The following is a 21,676-nucleotide window of genomic DNA, read 5'->3' on the forward strand; positions in this document are numbered from 1 at the left end:
GGAATATTTTAATCAGATTGTTGGATTAGCGTCATATTTTTATTCAGCTCAATAATGATCTAGACTATATTCACATCTTTGCTCATAGAGATTATTACATTAGTTCGTGCCAAATGCGATTGTTGAAGTGGACACCCTTTTTTTACATAAAAATGGAATATTTGATTGTACCATTCTAGATTTTTTCTAAATCTTAGATTATATAAGTTTAATACACATGTTTATTTTACCCTGACTTTAATCTTTGGCAAGCCCCCACCAAAAGGATCAAGCAATACCATCTATTTCTCATCCTTCTATAGCTAGGATCTTAGTCAAAATGGATGTGTCCAAGAAGCATCCTAACGAGATATGGCTTGGTCCAAAAATTAGTGGTTATCTTTAAAAGCTTGAATTTGAGAATTTACCAATTTTTTGAAATCATTATCGTATGCATGGGCAAGTATTTCAGATTGTTTTATCGTGCACCCATATTTATGGAAGAATAAGAACTACTCAAAAAATATGAAAGAAAGCAATTTTATCGCTTCTTCATTACCTACTAATGAGAATAAGCATTTACATGAAATTGTGGCATGTAAGGAGGTCCCTAATGATAACACCAAAGTTCAGGTTCCTCCTCCTAGCAATGAAAATGATGATGAGGAACATGTTAAATCAAATCAAGAGGGATCCATGCAAATTGAAGCTACTAATTTCTTTGATCAAGGCAATACGATAAATGGGGAGAGTAGTGAAGTAGAGCAATTGGCTATTATTTTTTAAGAGCATAATAATAGTTTAAATTCCTCTCAATTACCTTGCTATGCTAATAAAATCATAGTGGAATTTGATTCCATTATTTCTAATCATTATGGTGTGAATCATGCTACTATTAATATTTCTCCAAATGAACATGTTGAAGTTGGGAGGGTGAACTTCATCAAATGGAGAAGGGGGAGCTCCTGCAAGATAGTTTGGAGGGAGGAGATCATGAATTAATGGATAATGGCAATGGTATTGGTAGTAAGAATTTTTAACCCCTTTTGATATTGTTGATTTTGATAATGAATATGCTAATAATTCTTGTAAGGTATATAATGACCATGTATTTAACAATGTGAAAAATAAGAAAAATAAGAAATAAAAAGAAGTGATTTTGCAGTCTCCTAGAACTACCCGATCTCAAACTTCTAACAAATAACTTTTCTTATGATTAAGTCCATAATTTGGAATGTTTAGGGCATTTTTTGAATTTCTTCTAGAATTAGGGTTAAGAATTTATGTCGCATTCATAATGTGGTCATTCTCAGTTTACTTGAGCCTTTTTGTTTTTTTTTTTTTTTGCTTCTAAATTGGAGGAAACATCTCGATATTTAGTCTTTAACCATTGCTTAGCTAATGTATCTAACAAAATATGGATTTTTTGGAAAGTACCTATTATTTTTTATAATATAGTGGATTTTCCTCAAGTTCTGCATTGTAATATTCAATTTATCTAGTTTAATTGCTATGCATCATTTGTTTTTGCTTCCTCATATTGCAATGTTAGAAATGAGTTATGGAATCAAATTACTACCTTTCATGAGTTAGTAAACATGCCTTGGTTTGTGGGGGGTGATTTTAATAAAATCACTAACTCTGCTAAAAGAAGTGGGGGTTCTATTCCTGGTTATCCGGTTATGGAGGATTTCAATAGTATCATTTTGGATTGTAATCTAATTGATATTATCTGTTATGGAAATCTTTTACTTAGAATCATGGTAATATGTGGCAATGATTAGATCGTATCCTTTTTAATAATTTGCGGATTAATTCTTGTAATAATACCTTTATAGAGCACTCCCCTCATTGGTATTATAATGAGGCAGAATGGTAATTCTTCTTTATTTAGATTTCAAAATATATGTTTTTTAGATAACTCCTTCTTACCTATGGTTCAAGCTAATTGACAGGCACCTTTGCATCCTGATAATTTGATTAGAGGTATGAATAAACTTTGGTTTAAGCTTAAAAGGCTTAAGTATAAAATCAATTGGTGGAATAAAAATGTTTTTAAAATTTTATTTTCTAATATCTTATATGCTGAAGATAAAGTTATTTCTATGGAGCTTAAGTTCCAACTGGACTCCTTTGTTGATAACCTGATAAATCTTCAAGAGGTTAAAACTACTATTTCAAGGATTCATGAGTAGGAGTAAGTCTATTGGAAACAAAAAGCTGCCTCTAAACATCACATTCATGTGAAAATACTACACTGAGAATGCGGAGGAAATTGAAAAGAATGTTGCGGACTATTTCACTAAAAAATTTTAAAAAAAAAATTAGCCTATCCCCTTGGATAATTTTGACCTCATCCCTTCTATCATTAATGAGGCTGATAGCAATGCTTTGATCACCCCTCCATCTTTGGAGGAAGTTAAACAAATGGTTTTTTTCATGAATGTTGATTTTGTTGTCGGCCCTGATGGTTATTCTACACATTTTATTTAGAAATCCTAGGATATTATTAATGAGGATCAATTTCAATTTTGTATTTTTTTTCATTTGTAACCCTATTCCTAAAATCTTATGTAGTACCTCTATTATGCTTATTCCTAAAAAGATTGTTGCTAATACATGTTATGATTTTCATCCTTTTGGTCTTTACTCCTTTTTAAGTAGACTTGTTTCTTAAAATTTGATGAATCATCTTACTTCTTTTCTTTCGAGAATAATTTCTTCAAACCAAACTGGCTTTGTCAAAGTGATAGCTATTACTAAAAATATTCTACTTTCTCAAGAGCTCATTCATGACCTTGATCTTAGAGTGAATGGTGGTAACATTATCTTTAAACTTAACATTGTTAAAGCTTATAATAATAATAATTTGTCTTTTAAGTACACCATATTATATTTATTTTGTTTTAACTTGGGTTTTATTAAGCTTATCAAGAATTGTATTGACAATTCTTTTCTTCGATTATAGTCAATGGTAAAAGTAACGGTTTCTTTAAGTCATCCTAGGGGTTGAGGCAAGGTGATCTAATTTCTCCTGCTCTTTTTATTATTGCAGTTGAATACCTTTATAGGGATATTTCTCATTTGTATGATAGATATCCAGATTTGAAGTATAAAACATTAGGTGGCTCTCCTATCTCTCATCTTTTCTTTATTGATTATGTCATTATTTTATCTAATGGTTCTTTGAATATGATTAATGTTCTTACCAGATTTATTTATCATTTTGAGATTAGAAGTGGCTTTACTTTGAATAAAAATAAGTGTAAGTTATTGCTACTTAGAACATGCCTGTGGATCGGATAAATGCTATTAAAAATCTTACTAGTTTATTCAAGGTACTTTACCTTTAAAGTATCTAGGGATTCCTCTTTTTAAGGGTCACAAAAATCCTTTCTTGTTTGATGATTTAATCACCTCTGTGCAAAATAGGCTTAATTCTTAGGAGTTAAATTGCCTCAATTTTGGTGGGAGATTAATTTTAATCAAGAGTTTATTATACTTCCTTCCTATATATAAGTTCCAAACTATTCAACCTACTTTGGCTGTTTGTAGTAGGATTGAAAAAATAATCAATAAATATTTTTGGAGATGTAACAAATCCAACTTCAAAATTGTCTGGTCTACTAAGAGCAATTGTTGTGGTGTGTTACATGAAGGTGCGTTAGGGTGTAAGAACATGGTTGACTTAGCCCATGCATTTTCTATCAAATTATGGTTTATTTTAAGTGTTAAGCCTAGTCTGTGGGACAAATACATTACTTCTAAATTCTATATGGGCAAGCATCCAAGATTATGCACTTATAATTAGGGTTACTCTAGAGTTTGGAGAAGACTTTACAACATAAAATGGGTTGTAGAGCCTCACATAAAATGGGCCTTAGTAGGGATAACTTTTTTTTTGGCAACATAATTGGTTGGGTAAGATCTCTATTGATGAAATTCTCAATTTCTTCTATATTGTGGCTACCAAGCTGAATTATTTTATTACTGATAACAAATTGGATAATACTAAACTTTTTGATGTGGTTTCTGATTTGCTAATATCTCTTATTTTTCAAATTCCCTTAAATTTAGATGTTTATGATTTACTATTATGTAACATGAATAGTAATGGAATTTTCAGACTCAAGGATGCTTGGAATGTTTATAGAACTAAGAATTTTGTTTCCAAAATTTATTATATGTTATGGCATTAAAGCATCCTTACTACAATTGCTATTTTTACTTGGAAAGTTTTACATAAATATATTCCTACCTATGATAATTTAATTACAAGAGATTTGTTTTACCTTCCAAATGCCAATGTTGTTTCATTTGGAAAATATGCATCAAGTTTTTATATTTAGCCCTATTACTTCTAAAATTTTGATTTATTTTGATTATATTTTCATGGTTAATCATTTTTGTGGTAATATTAGCTTCAAGGATATCTTAATTTTTGTGTTTACTAATTCTAAAGGTCATATTACGAATCACATTCCATCCCGTATTTTGTGGTATCCTTGGTTTACTTGCAATAATTCTTTTTTCACTAATGTTGTGATGGATCATTATCATATAATTTGGAATATTAATGAAAAAATCCTAAATCTATTTAATGCCAGTCTTTTGACTTCTGAAAGTTTTAGTGGTTACTCTTTTGTTGCTAAAGAATTTGGGACTGTTATTAAAGATATGCACATTAATGTTGGTCCAAAAATTATTCATTGGTATAAACCATCTTATAACACTTTTTAAACTCAATTGTGATGGATCTATCAAAGATCATGTTTATGGTTGTCGTGTCATCATTAGAAATTTGTAGGTTAATTTCATTATGGCGTATACTGGCCCACTTTCAAGATGCTCAGTAAGTTTTACTAAACTTTTTGCAATACTAAATGGTTTAAAATTATGCCTGTCTCTTCGTATTAACCACATTTGGATTGAAGTGGATGCTATGAATTGTCTTCACTATTTGAAAGACAAAGACGAAATAATTTGTAACCTTGATCCATTCTACTTAATAAGGGGAATCAAGTAACTATTCATTTTTTCAATGCTAATATTTCTCATGTTCATAGAGAAGGTAACATGTGTGCTGATTGGTTAGAAATTATGGTTGTAATCTATAATTTCTTATAGAATTATCGTACTCATCTTTATCAGCCTTCCTCAAAGTCCTTATCAGACTTTATAAACTTCATTTCCCTTATGTTAGAACTTAATACTTGACTCTGGTTTTCATTTTTTTAGTGGTTTTTGTTTCATGCTCTGAAAGATGTTTTGATCTTGGGGATTTATGACTCATGGGTCCAATCAGAATTCATTGTTCCTTTTGTTTGTGGTATTTGTGTTGTGAGTTTAGCTAGCATAGATTGGAATATGTTTAATTATGGTTGTATTATTAACTTCTGCTCATCTAATCCTCTTCCTTACCGAGGTGGGAGGGGTGGGTATTAATTTTTTATTTGGTGTCTGATCTAGCATAATCTTTGGTGGCTATAACTGGTTTTCCTAGCAGAATAGCAATTGGATTATATGTTTTTTTTTTTATTTTTTGGGACCTCCTTTAAAATAATATATGCTCAGTTTTGGGTAAGGTGGGTATTGGGGGTGATAGGCTTAATTTTCTCAATGGGTATTGTATAATTTATCCTTTTTAAAATCTTTGGTCTTGCTCCTCTCCCATTTTTGCTTAGAGTTGGATCTGATTTCTGTGGTAGCTAGTATGTTGGCTTTATGACTTACGAGATACTACACTACTGAGTTGGTTGGTCACCACCCATTATCCATTTTATCTATTAAATTGTAAATTTCTAATTAGTTTTTTATATTGTGGTTTTTGTCAGCATATTTTGGTGTGTTTATAATTGTAGTTCTTTTAATCCTTCCAGCGATAGGGTCGAGCTGAATCTTAGCTATTGGTGGCCTTCGATTTTTCTAATTTCTAGTTTTAGTGGATCTTTCGGGCAAAGCTTAATCAATAAGTTAAGTAGATTAGATATGCTTAATTGTATTATGGATTATATGTTTATTTGGTATATTTATGACGATAAATTTAAGTGGCTTGTTAGCAATATTATTGTGATTGTTGAGTGGTTCTATAGCTTAAATACATAGAGATGATTCCTAATTTCCCATGATATCTGCATTTTTCTAGCTATTTAATCTGTTTTAACTTTTTGTTTATTTCTTTATTTGGGACTACTATGACAGAATTTTTGTAATCATATTATATTTATGGATTACTTCACTTATCCATATGGTTTTTGTGATAACACTACTAAGTGTGTTGGTTGGCTGTTGGTTGAGTTCATCAATTATTTAAGGATAGATTGCTTAATCTCTTATTACTGGTTGGGTCCCTTAGGTAGGTCGTACCTTGAGATATTATTTCTAGCCAACATTATTGGTATTCTCAAATTTTTTTCTCTTATGGTATCTTATTATCTTCAAATATTTTTTGTTGATTATGATTTTCAGGATATCAGAAAATTATGGTTTTATCTATTTCAAATGCATGGTTTTTTGGCTTTTATATTTTGGGATGAAAAGATTATATCAAATGACTTCATGTTTATCTTTTCATATTTTTTGGTGATAGCTTCTTGCCTCTCTGGATTGCACCTAGGATATTTCGTACTTAAGCTTAGTAGGGATCTTGAGCTTTTAGGTTTTATTTTTATTTTTTGTGTATCTCTTTAGAGCATTAGTAAGCTTGAGGTCCCTTTAAGGACCTTGTATCCACTTTTTCAGATCAACGAGTTGGAAAAAAATTATTCAAGTCATCATAAAGAACTAATCTTAGGAAACCCATCTGAAGATGTTAGAACTAGGCATGGACTTAGAAAAGAAGTTAACCACTCTACCTTTATCTAAATGATTGAACCCATAAACTTAAATCAAGTACTATATGATAAATTATGGATCTTATCCATACAAGAAAAACTGAATCATTTTACTAGAAATAATGTTTGGGAGCTAGTTAAAAGACCAAAGAACAAGATTGTTGTAAAAATAAAATGGGTTTTCAAAAATAAGATGAAGAAATCTGGTGTAGTGGTTAGAAATAAAGCAATACTACCATCTAAGGGGGTACATACAAATAGAAGCGATTGACTTTAATTGCCCTATAGCAAGACTAGATGCAATAAAGATGCTACTAGCTTTTGCCTACTTAAGGGATTTAAATTCTATCAAATGGATATTAAGAGTATCTTTCTTAATAGGGTAATAAAAAAATATGAGTATGTTGACCAACCCTCAGGCTTACAAAATTCAAAATTTTGCCAATCATGTGTTTAAATTAAAAAAAGACATTATATAAACTGAGATATGAAAGGCTAATCACACTCCTACTGGATTGAATCTTTGTTATGGAGAGCATAGACACCACCCTATTTCTTAAAAAGGTAGGGGAATAACTACTCATTATATATATATATATTTATGTTAATGAAATTTTGTTTAGAACTTCCAATAAAAAGCTATGTAATGAATTTTCTAAGATAACGAATAAGGAGTTTTAGATAAGTATTATGGGAGAACTAAACTATTTTCTTGGATTTAGTATGAGGCAGAAGGATGAGGGAATTTTCCTTAGTCAATTAAAATATATTAATAACATCCTTAATAAATATGAAATGGATAAACAAAGGTAATTAACACTCCCATAAGGTCTAGAGTTCAATTGGATAAGGACTCAAATGGAAAGTTAGTTGATCAGAAGAAATATAAAGGAATAATTGGACCACTTATTTACTTAACTACTAGCAAACCCAATATAATATTTAGTGTTTATCTTTGTGCTAGATTTCAGGCTAATCCAAAAGAATCCAACTTGACTATTATTAAGAGAATCCTTAGATATCATTTAGGAACCCAAAACATGGGAATCTAGTATCCTAGGTACAACACTTCCTTTAAAATTATAAATATTCTGATTCAGACTTCATAGGATTTAGGTTTGATAAGAAAAGCACTTTTAGAACCTTCTAATTCTTAGGACAATCTTTAGCCTCCTTATTCGGTAGAAAATAAAACTCAGTAGCCCTGTCCACTACAGAAGTTGAATATATAGCCTTAGGAAGTTATATGCCATATGTCCATTAGTTAAAGCAACAAATACTAGATTTAGAACTACCTATAGGCACCATCCCAATATTATGTGATAACACTAGTGCTATCTATATTTCAAAGAATCCTATACAAAATTCTAGGGCCAAACACTTAAACATAAGGCACCACGTCATTAGGGACCATATCACCAATGGAGACATAGAGCTACATCAAATAGCCACTAGAAATTTGCTTGCAAATATCTTTACAAAACCACTGGCTTTTGAAATTTTTAGTACCTTAACAACCAGATTAGGTGTCATAGATATTCATGCTTAAAATTGGATGCTTTAAAATCTAAAACTTAATTATTATTTTTGTTTTATATTTTCATCTTTTTAGTTTTTTTTTTTTCTTTATGCATGTGTTTGTCTATTTTTAAAAAATATTAAGAATCTAATCACTAGTCACTTTAGTAGTTGAACCTTTCTTTTAATGAAAATCTTACTTATTTTTGTAAGCAATGATTGACTCTTCTAAAATAGTTAAAGGAAGAAGAATGGAAAATTATTTGTATTCCTCTAACTCCTTTAGTGGTGTAATTTCTTTTTAAATCAAAATATATTTTAAATTAAAATTTGAAACTAAAAATGGAGATTTTTTTCATCTTCTAATAGTCTTCTATCTCATATAAATATTTTTACAAGTCTATTAATCTATTTCAAATTTTCTTAATCAAGCTTTTTGTCAGTATCATATGGATCAAATTTTATTTTTTGGTTTACTCTTCCTTATATAAGAGAGTGAGTTCTTCTTCTCTCATATTTTGAAGATAATCTCACAATTGAGAGTCTTAAAAGATATAGAAAGGTAGCACGTTTGCAAAAAGAAAACATGCACAAAATGAGCCTAAAGTTGAAAAGATGCATAATAAATGCTAAAATTTAAAGATGCACAAAGTGTATCAAAAATCAAAAGATGCATAAAGTGCACCAAAAACTAATAAAATAGGAAACAAATGAGCCCATGATGAGTTAGCTTCCCTTTCTTTCAAATATTTAGAAATATTCCCATTCTTAACTCCCTCTCATATTTCTCCATCATTGGTTATTATACTATTTGAATACCTTCTTCGTACTATATAATATATATGGAAGTAGATATTGAACGAATTGAATTCAGTTAGTATGATATTTAATAATGTATCATCTTGTATGAACACTTGTTCATACTAAACAATTCGATTAGTCAATAATCATCAATACTGACACCTCAGGATGAACAGTTTGTCTCTAATCATCCAGTATGATTTCAATCCTACTGTACAATGAGACTAACTTTTTCATTGGATCAGATTGGATGAATTAATTGTACTCCATTGTCTAATATGATCTCATGATTGTATTGTATGATATGTTAATTATATATAAACAAACCAAATTCATTCTTTGTTCTTCACTCCAATCCTTCCAACTCTCCTCCCCTCTCATTTGAGTTCTAAATCTTGGCAATGGTTAGAGGCAGGAGATCTCGAGCACTCGTTAGGAGTTCCTCCTAATGTCAAGTAGCTCCTAGATTTGTTGAGGCCACAGATGAAATGGCCTATAACAAGTATAAGAACGCAGGAATTACTTCGTCCTAAGTCATCAAATAGGAGGATATAAACTTTCAAGTACTACCATTGTTCTCCCATACCACTCTCACTTTTATTCTTACTCTTGCTTATCCCTTTAATTTTGAATTACTTTTTGAATTTTTTGCAAGCCTTAGAATAAATAATGAGAGTAATGCCCTCCAATCTTATGTTAGTAGGCGACCCGTAGAGATTACCTACAAAAACTTCCATGACTTTCTACACTTTTCCACTACTAGAGAAAAAAATTATGTTCTAGCTACAAATCTTAATTTTGATTGGACCCTTGCCAATACCACCCTTAAGGAACCTAATGTTAGCTACCACATTGCCCATGTCAACACTCTAATTCAGGATGATCGCATCATCTAGCACATACTTAGAAACCCTATAATTCCTAAAGCTGGTGATCGAATAAACATTACTCATGTTCTTTTTCTTGCAACCTATTTCATAATGGCTCAAATTAACTTCAATCCAATTGACATTATTATCCACTATCTTGAACTTATGACTATCATTAGAGATCCCTGCCATAAGAGAATGCCAAATCTAGCCATAGGATATATCATTTCCTTTATCCTAAAAATTAAATACAACTTCTAGTATCCAATACCACCTGATCACCTCCCAGTCTACTACACAAATAGCTCATTTCACATCCTTCACATTGCAAATCATCATAATGTTCACTATGTGGATCAAGAGCCTGTAGCAGAAAAGGGAGGACCTATTAGAGCACCTACTCCTATCTATCAGCAATTTAAGTTTGATCAGCTGGTCCAAAGTTTTGATTAGTGGGAGCTCTATTTTGATGCCTACGTAGCTGAGCAGCAACAACAACATGATAATGACTTAGTTTTCTTCGATCATTACATAGCCTAGCAACAGTAGCATCATAAGGATATGGCGTGGTTTGTAAACCAAATTAACTCAATCCACTAGTACTTCCATCCACCACCTCCTCCACCTCCATCTGATAAGGATCCCTCTTTGTTTTAGGTTCTATTATATTTTATGATCTATGTACTTTTCATATTTTATAGTTTCTTACTTATTAGATGGTGTTTCCTCCTCTTTTTTTATGTCAAAAGGAAAAGTAGCATGTGTTTGTAGTTTGTATTTTGCTTCAAAATGTTAAATTCCATGTTTATCTTTTAATTTTTGTGTTTTCCTATTGTGTGTTTTATTTTAAAAAAATGACACCTCCCTATTTTTTGAAAAATTCACTTAATGTGGGAGAGATTAGGAAATATTAAAACACTCTTAAATTATAAACTAAAAATATTTATTATCATTAAAAAGGGGGAGATTATTACAAATTTGGACCCAAGTGTTATGATTTTGATTATAACAAATATTACTATATTTTTTTACTATGATATTTGAATCTATTGCATATCAATTTTTATCCGCTTACTAACATTTTCGGATCACAGCTCACTTGCAATCTTGATCAATTAAAGACTAGGTAGACTAGGAATAAAATCTATATTTTTTTATCTTTTTTTTACATTTTACCTTTTTGAGTCAAATATGTATTATGGTGGATCCTAAAGCTAAGTAACCTTGCACACACACACTCAAGGGGGTGAGTTAGTGAGTTTGCAAAAAGTTAAGTTTTCTAAAATAATCATACATGATAAATTATATTGTATTAGATAATTAGTTAACAAAAAAACCCTAATTAGAGCACCTGTCCTATGTAAGATTAATTAAACTCATCGTATTGTATGATCCCTATCACACATGATGATTGATTATAATTGGCAAAACTATTGTCCATCATAATTTAGGTAATATTTTCATATTAAAAAATGGTATTAAAATCTTACTATACAATATGCATCATACTATATTATATATGAAAATCTTGCCTAAATTGATCATGTGATTAGATGACCAATTATGGTTAATTTGTTCAATCAAATTATATAGGATGATTGGTGATGATCATACTTTATGAACCGAGCAATGCATGGGATGATAATTAAATCATCGCATATTATCCAAGATGAAATGACATAGTTTTTCAACAAATTATACATGATGAACCCTCAATTTTGTACTGTATAAACCTAGCTCTATATGGGACAATAATTACATGTTTACCTATTGTATTGGACTATCAGTACATCTCTTAAACTTACTGTACAAGGCAACATATTTTAAACTATCTAAAAGGGCTATTTTGTACTAATCGTACTGGATGATTCTCTCAATCATCCTAGATGATCGGTTCATCTCCTTGAACTGATCGAACAGGGTCTGTCTCCATATACAGTATTAACAGGAGTATTTTGAATGAATCGTACAAGAAGATCTTGGATCGTACTAGATGATCAAAGTAAGTAGATTAAAATTTAGGGCTTTTTAAGAAGCTCTCTATTTATGCTTTCACGTAGTCTTTTTTCAAAAAACTTATGCTACTAAGTGTCTTGAGAGGGAGCATAGAGAGGGAGTAAAGCAATGCTTTGGGAGAGAAGAGAGGGAGAGTTATTTGTGAGAGAGAGTTGTGAGTGATTCACAAGGTTACTCCAAGCAAGGATCTTCCCTATCTTCTTTAATCTTTTGCCTTGATCCTTTAATGGCTCTGGCAAGACATTCTAAAGTATTGGATCTTGGTTCTCTACCATCTCTAGGAGGTAGAAAAAGAATTGTAGCTTCTCTTCCTTTACTAGGACAATAAAAAAGAGTAAGGTCCTTTACTGCACTGAGTTGCTGTAAGAGATTTAGTACGGGCTTCTATGCCTTATTATGGGGACAAAAAGTCAGACATTAATTTTAGTGCAATAGAAGGAATAGAGGGTTCTAGGGAATGGATGTAGGTCAGGTTGGACCATACCACTATAAATTCTAGTGTGTTTGTTCTTATTATTTTTGCACTTTAATTTTTTTATGATTAACTATGTGGTTGAAAAATTTTTTTCTTGTTATTAAGAAATTAATTTGCTTTCTCATCAAGAGGTAAAAATATTTTATTTTAATATATTGAACATTTTATAAAAATATTTGATTTTTAATAAAGAAATTTTTAAATCACCAACTCACCCTACCCCCCCCCCCTTCTTGGTTAGCCTCGGGCTTATTCTCTGGGGTCTATCAACCTCCTTGAACTTTCATCTTCGTATTTAGGAGATGCAATGCTAGTAAACTCTAAAACTTCTTATTTGGGAGATGTTATCACATTCAAGTCTAAATATTTTTATTTTGGAGGAACAATCTCATTCAAGTATAAATCCTCTTGTTTGGGAATTGTTATCTCCTTTAGGTATAATTTGTTTTTGTTTGAGAGTTGTGTAATAAGCCATTAAAATAATTTTTTTAGGAGTCACTATAAGTCCAATTCACAAAACCTTATTTATATAGCATAGATAATGTAGTGATTTAATTATACTCATTTTTTTAATAATTTTATGGCACTAACACAAATCCTTTAAAAATTGATAGATGTTTGTACAGGCAGGAGTTTTAGGACCATTAGGTGTCCATTTCATAAAATTATATTATTTTGCATTTATTAGACCAAATTACTTTATTTAAATTAGTATCCAATTCTCTTAGAAGTTTTTAATAAGTTGAAAATATTTCAAAAATATATGTTTTATATTCAATAGGATAAATTATGCATCAATGTTAGATAGTACCATTTTAATTGCATTTAAGCAAAACACTTTCTCATAGAATTGACACTCTTATCTATCACTTTATTACTTAATCTCAAGTATACTTGTATTATTTTTATATAAAAAATATTAATCATATTCATATTATATGCTAGCTCTGTATGTAGCTCATAAAAATCTGTTAGGATTTTTAAGACCTTATGAACTAGCCCGAAGCTTACCAGGAGGGGGGATGAATTGGTTGATTTAAAAATTCTTAAACAAAAAGCATGTTCTTTTTGAAATATTTTAAAACATAAAACATACGATCACTCATATGAAAATAAAGTATGAAAATATAAATGTGAAAACATAATAAGAAAGAGCACACCAGATTTTATAATGGTTCGGTCAACTTAACCTACGTCCACTCCTTGAAACCTCTCCTCTTGGTATTACACTAAAACTTAGTGTCTCTCCTTTTACTCCCACAGTAAGGTGGAGAAGCCTTTCCAAACTCCTTTCCATCAGCCCTGATGAGGTAGAGAACTGACATCTCTTTGCTTCCTCCTGAAGTAGGGAGAGAACCTCGATTGATTACTTAGGAAGACCTCCCTAGAGCCTCCAAGGAACCAAGGATGATGACTAGAGAATATGACTTTTATCCTTGCTTGGATCAACCTTTGTGAAACCCTCTTAAACTCCCCCTCATAAGATCCTCTCTCTCTCTCCCAAGCTCTCCCTCTCCTTCTCTTGGCTCTCTCAGGTCAGGACAGCAGCAAAAGATCTCTACTTGAACCAGGGAAGATGATAAGAGATTTTATAAAGAAGGGCTTAAAATTTGCCCTAAATTACAACAAGCCGTCAAAGATTATCTAGGACAATCGACAGATAATTCAGGATGATCAGTGTATTTTTAGCCCTTTCAGCCAGGACGATCTGGGAGGGCTGGATGATTGAAACTCTTATTTGTTCTGATCATCCAAACTGATGGGTATATCATCCTATACAATTAGTTCAAAGCTAAACAAATCATCTAACATATCATTATATTCATCCAGAGTCATATAAATTGAACGATGAAGAAATATAACATATCATCCTGGTTAATCCTTGAATCATCTTGTACGATTAGTTCAAAATTAGGAATTTTCATCCAGCATATTGTTTTATTTGTCTAGGTGACCCAGGAAAAGATGAAGGGTTTTATAACTAATCATCCAGGATGATTCAAGGATCGTCCTGTATGATTAGTTCAAAATCGGGGAATTTCATGCAGGACATCATTTTGTTCATCCATGTGATCTAGGAGAAGATGAAGGTTTTTCTAACTAACCATCCAGGATGATCATTCAATTATCCAAGATGATATGATTGATCAATCAAACCTTAATTACTTTCCTTAATCACCTGACTAATTTAGGCATGATTTTAATGAATCATCTAGGATGATATGGGATCTTCCTATATAACTTCATAAAATAATAACATACCTAAAGGAGTTGGCGGCTGATTCTTTTTTATTTGAGCTTATCTTCTAGGATGATGTTAATATCATCAAGGATGATTTGCTTAATTCAGCTATCTTAATAAGGATGCCCTAATTAGGGTTCCTATTTTTAACCGATCATCCAGGATGAATTTGGATCATCCCAAATGATATGATCAAAAAAAGAAAACTCTAAAACATATAAAATTTCTCCCCTGAGTGTGTGTGTGCAAGCTTACTTAGCATCAGGATCTACTTTGTTATATTTGACTCAAGAAAAGGTAAAAACACTTGAAGTACACTTACAGACTGACTCAGTCTTAATCTACCCAATCTTGAGCTAGCTTGATTTGTAATTGATCTTGTGTGCCTGAAACGTTAGTAGGTAGGGCAATAGTAGAGAAATAGGAATGCCAAAAATGTTTGTTATGATCAAAATTATAAATTTGTGAATTCATGTTTACAACATCTCACACCATTAAATGCATACCCCCCGCCATGTTTTTTGCATTATTATTAGTGAAGTAACATTCATATTACAATTTTAAAATATATTATTAAAATAAGTACATATTTAAACCTACTTATATCTTATATATTTATTTTTCAAATGTTTGTTCAATTTTTGAAAAAGATAAAAAGATATTTTGTTGAATATTTAGTTTGTAATCTGTAATTTATTTTGTTACATCATTAATGCATGCTTAGTAGATTTAATAAAAAGCCCTTGTTATTTGATTATGAAATATAAAGGACCTTACAAAATTTTAATAAACTAAAAACATTAAATGATGTTTGAACTAATGTAAGATCAGGACCATGCTAGACCTCTTAGAGGTATACTTACATCTAGTAGAAGGAATCCACCAAATTATTAATAGGCCTAACATTTAGGCCAATAACTTTGAATTGAAACTAGTCATCATTTAGATCATTCAAAATTTTTAGTTTGTAGGAATTAATGTTGAGGATCTTAACCTATACTTAACTAGCATCTTAGAAATCTATACAATATTTATGTATAACAATGTTAGCAAAGAAGCTATTAGACTTATATTATTCCCATTTTCTCTAAGATACAAAGTTAAGATATTATTAAAATCCTTTCCCCCATACTCTATAACCACTTGGAATGAGTTGGCATAAAATTCCTAGCTAAATATTTTCCTCCTTCAAAACTTTCCAAGCTTAAGAATTATATCATATATTTTACCTAGTTTGAAGGAGAATCAATTTATTAAAGTTGGAAGAGATTTAAGAAAATTATTAAAAAAAATGCCCTTATCATGCTTTACCTAATTTGTTGGCTATTTAGACTATTTGCAATGGATTGGTAGGATCCTTTAGGTTGATCATAGATTTAGTAGGTGGTGGATCATTATTGTCTAAGCTATTTAAGAAAGCATATGAATTAATTAAGGAAATAGCTACAAATAATTTCTAATGTCTGACTAACAGGGTGAATCCTAAGAGGGTAATAGGTGCATCTAAATTTGATGCATTATCTATTTTGATTTCTTTTATAATTATAATTGTTAAGAAGTTAGACACAATTGAATTAGTTTGGGATCAGGATCATCTATTCAATTAGAAGAATATAATTTAAATTCAATTGATGATAGTAATGCACTAGAATTTGAATTTGATTGGCAGTCAAAATAATCCTTATTTTAATACATATAATCTAAGTTGGAGGAACAATCCTAATTTTAGCTATTCAATAATATTATTGTGTGGTTATAATCAATAGAATGTAGGTTAATCTAATCAAGAATGAAATTAGCATAATGTTCAGCAACTTGTAATAAATCATAGACCTTCATATCCCCTAAGATTTAACAAAAATAATCAATTTAAAGAGAGAATAACATATTTAAAGAGGTTGTGATTCAGTAAGGAATAAATGCAGAGTCAGGATACTTTAATTACAAATTTATAAAAATCAATTAGGATAGCTTACAAATTCTTTTACTAATCAACTTCATAGAACCTTGCCCAATAATACTGAAATTAATCCAACGGACAAAAATAAAAGCATTATTTTGGAGGCAACTTTATTTTGTGTGTGGTTTTACAATTTGTTTTGGGATTTATATTATGTATATGTGTTATATTATTTGTAAAAGTCAATAACACTGATTTTGACTAAGTTATGAAAAGTTTCCCAAAAAATTTTTATTATGTTAAAAATTGAACTAGCACCATATTTTTAGTATTTAAAGTGCCATAGCATTTAAAAGCCAATCATCACAACATTCAAAGATAACATTGCAATGTTGAAGGATAAAGAAAATATTTGGGATTGTGTTGTTGTAATATTGTATAATTGAATGCCATGGCATCATTGTGCCTTCCCAAGCTCCTCATTTCTATATTATTTAGTGTTGCAGCATTTGGTTTATTATTTCTATAGTATTGATGGCAGTGTTGTCAATAAATCATACATTTATAACTTTTCATGATAATACTATATTTAGCATTGCGACATTATTATCAGCATCATAGTGTTAGGTCAAAATCATTATTATGTTAGTTAAAGCATTGCAATGGTATTATTTATATGTGTTATAATACTGGTCTATGTCAAGCACCACTATGTTTCCCCAATCAAAAAGTTGTTGTTTCATTTTATAATGCCTTAGCTGTACTGCCACATGTCCCATACCACTACAACATCTATTTGTCTGACTTCTTTTTTCATTTTCATTATTACTAAGCATCACATTATTATTCTATTCAGTGTTATAGTGCTCGCGATATATATATATATATATATATGGGTTTGTCTCTTTCATTTTTTTAATTATGTTATTTATTGCATTCTTTCCATGTTTATAAAATATTATCTTTTGAGTTTTATAAGAAATCGGCCCAAAAATATTTGGTAGAAATAAATGTGCCTCATCATCCTAAGGAAAGAATAGATTCATCTCTGCATAAGCTAAGTAAAGGTATGGGCATTGGTGGTAAACAAATAGTTAATCCTTTAGCATAGCTTTAAGAACTCGTGTAGGAAGGAGATGTTATTAATAGTAAATAGGCATTTGGAGAGGTTGTGTGAGGAACCCTATCTAAAAGTGGTTAATGTAGTAAGGGGGTTCTTTGCCAATGGGAATGAGTCAATGCAAAATAGGTGTTATGTTAGAGGTAAACGGCACCATTTAACCCTGTAAAAGTAATTGTCTCTACAAGCAAAAAATTTTGAGTTTAATGAGTGTACTTCTTTCAGTCTAGCTTCTATAAATCTTGATGAGTTGCTAAGATTCCTATGTGAGCCTCTTATTAGTTCTTTGTGGAAGAAGAGGGAGGAAAAATATTAATTTTTCTGTATTTTGCTTGACCTAACTATGAAAGGCTTAGCACTATTTTATTTCATCACATCTTTTGCTATGTAAATCTATTATTGATGTAACTAAGGATCTTGTTATGCTTAATTATGCTATTATGATTACTTACACTATAGATGTAAGTTTGTTTGCTCTTTTTTAAAATGCATCTTCAGGGGCACTACTTTTGTGGTCTTGGAGCATTCTTCCCTTATTTATACTTTATGTGTTAATGCAATTGTGAGGGGCGACCCCAAAGATGAACATTTTCTTCTTATTTTGCTCTCACCAAAAAAAAAAATTTTTTGAGGGGTTCAAAAGATTAGGTATAAAGGAGGCTATTACCAAATGAGCCTTATTTGACTAGTAGGCCCACCAACAACAACAGTAGAAGTTTTAGAACTCCTAAATCTATGGGTGAGCGGGTAGTTGATTTGAGGAAGAAATCGAACGGTATGAATAAATTATGTGAGGAGGGTAGGGAATGGAAACCTCACTACATGGTTATGCAAGAAAATAATTACCATTATACATCTAAATTCAATGAGGCCTTAGTCGATATTTATGGTGGAGTCCCTTTAAAAATAATCCAAATCAGTTACATTTCCCTACTGCTCTAGAATATCAGTTATATGTTTGGGCCCATCTTGATAGTGATGATGAAGAGGAGGAGGAGGATTGTAACTCAGAGTGATGGGAGTCTTTTTTTATCTTTTTTTGGTTATCCCTGATAGGCTTGAGAAAAAGAGAGGAGAGAATTGGAAGTATATATTTTTGTTTATTTAGGACAAATAAAAATAGTAATTATAAATTATATAAAATTAAGATAATAATAAAACTCTTGATGATAGTTTGAATGAACAATGCATAATAATTCAAAATTTGAAAAGCATAACAATTAATAAAAATATATCATTTAAGCTATTAACTTAGTTTTATTGTAAAAACTATACACTAATACACTAACTACTGAATTGAAGAATGAGCAATTGTGTTTAGGAAAAAGAAATAGGTAGCCTAAATTAGGAAGATTATAGAAAACTTAAATATGGAACTAGTGATTTTATTAAATCCTTGCATTACATTAATTAGGGTTGCGGGAGGATGAAAAGCAAAATTGATATTCAAAATCATTAAATATCTACTCCACTAGTATGAAAAAGTGAAAATTATGAAAAATCAAAGAAGGAAATATGAAAAAGGAAAAATGAGTGCATTCAAAAATTAGTATTTGTTGAATCTCTCATCCAAAAGCATCCTAATACTCTAAATCAAATAGGACAAGGTAAGTAAATTGATACATATGATTGTGTAGTACTAAACTTAAAATTTAACTACAGGAATAACTAATCTCTAAGTAATATATTAATCAATTCATAAATCAAAAGTCAAATTTACACCCACACACATAGTGGATAGATTTAAAGCAAGAAATAGCAAAGGTGATTGATTAGGATAATTATTATCACCTTTCAAATTAGAATTATTATTCTGAATTATTTATAAACTATGACGTATTATCTTACATTTAGAAATTTTAAATTATAAATTTTTACTTGGTTTATTAAGTTAATTAACAGGTGATTTCACCATTTTATTGAGGATAAGTAAGAGTTTAAGCTAGAAAGGATTTATTAAATATAAATTATATTGTACTTATTGTGTTAAATTTTAGTAAAATTATTTTGTTTTAGTTATATTTATGATGAAAATATTCATGAGACGGTAAAAATTCATAAATATTAAATGAGAGCTGCATTACTAAAAAATTATGCACTAAAATGTTTCCATCTAAAATGCCCAACGCCTAATTCAAACATTACAGTACCAGTCATTCTAGAATTTTAAAGAGATTGGTATCATAGTGAATCCAAGGTTAGCTATAGCACCTCACAACACTTCAACGCTAAAAATTAGCAATGTAACATTAGAGATTTTGGAAAATGAGTTCTAGAGCACCGAGCATTTCAATTTTACAGCACTAGAATACACCTTCAAGCATCACAATTATCACCTTTTGTAGTGTCATGAAGGAGAAATTTCTAAAAATAAGGAGTTGAGCTGACTTAACTAAAATATATGCCAATTACAATATTAATTGTGCCACATAAAACCAACACCGTAGCGGAGAAAGCCCAAAAATACCTGGGTGCCAGTTCATCTTATACCTCCATGGTGCCACCATGTTGTGCGCCATGACAACTTAGCATATTTCTATATTTGTATGAATAGTTTTTTTTTTTAATTCTTTTGTTAAGGAGTTCTATCATTTTTTGAGGAGCCTTATACTTTTGAGGGTCTTCTTTTAGTTTTCCCATAGTGTAAAGTGTAAGGGAGGCTAGAGAAGAGCAAGATACTTATATTTTAATATATTAGCCAGTATTATATAAGAAATTCTATTATTGGAGAAAGGAGTATATAGACTATCAATTAATCCATTTGAGTGACATTTATCTTTATTAACTATTTTGTATATTTTTTTTATATGAATGAAATGAACATGAGATTGCTTTTTATGTTATCCATGTTTGGCTAAAACCCTAAGTTTTTGGAAAATAATATAAACACATAGCAATTACTAATATAGACTCTTATCTTTGAATTAGTTTAAAGATATTTTAGTAACTTATTTTTAATTTAATGCATATAATGATCATGTATATAGTTAATATCTAATGTTATGCATTACCTTGATGAAGGAATACTATAACAAAAAGGAGTATTGAAATGGAATGTGGGCATACCTAGATATAGGACATTAAACCTTCGAGGTTATATGGTGATATTATAATTGTAGGAAAGCCATAAACCTCCCTTTTCACTCCTATAATCTTGTCATAGACCTTGGGAAGCATATTTTCTAATCCACATCTAAAATTAAGAGTCTTGTTAGTAAAAATGTGTCATTTTGCATTCATTCATCCAAACCACTTTATTTAGATTAGTATCCAATTTTATTGTAAGCCTCCATTAAGTGGAAAAAATTCAAAAACATTCATTTAATATTTATTAAGATAAATCATACATCTATATTATACAATAGTAGTTTAATTGCATTTAAGAAGAATACTTCAAAATGGTATTGGCACTCTTCTCTATCACTTTATTACTTGATCATTACATATACTTGTGTATCTAGTGGGCTATTATTATATTCATATCAAAGAAAACCTAAGCATATTCATATTGCATGCTAGCTTTATTTGTAGATCACATCATTAACCATTTAGTTCCCATCACTTAACCAGAAATATTTTTTATCATCAAAATCCTTGTGTACATCAGGCTCATGAGGTCCAATAGGAGATTATTTTATATAAATGGCTATGATTTGGGCATGAACAAAGTTAACTGAGCCATGATTATGGGGTTTATAAGTGTATGCATTTCACAGCTCAAATTAGGATATCTACGGAAGGAGAATGGCTTTGACTAGATAGAAACACCAAAATTCATAAGTGTTCATAAGCAAATCTCTGTAGTCAAACTTGTTGAAAATGTGTGTCCCCTTAATCAAGCTCCTTAGGAGAGAAAAACTATAATATGAGCTTCATTGGGGCTTGGCTATCTCTGACTTTGCTCTCTTGACATCTTCTAAGGG

Source organism: Dendrobium catenatum, unplaced genomic scaffold (genome assembly GCF_001605985.2).
Source record: "Dendrobium catenatum unplaced genomic scaffold, ASM160598v2 fragScaff_scaffold_203, whole genome shotgun sequence".
Taxonomy (NCBI): domain Eukaryota; kingdom Viridiplantae; phylum Streptophyta; class Magnoliopsida; order Asparagales; family Orchidaceae; genus Dendrobium; species Dendrobium catenatum.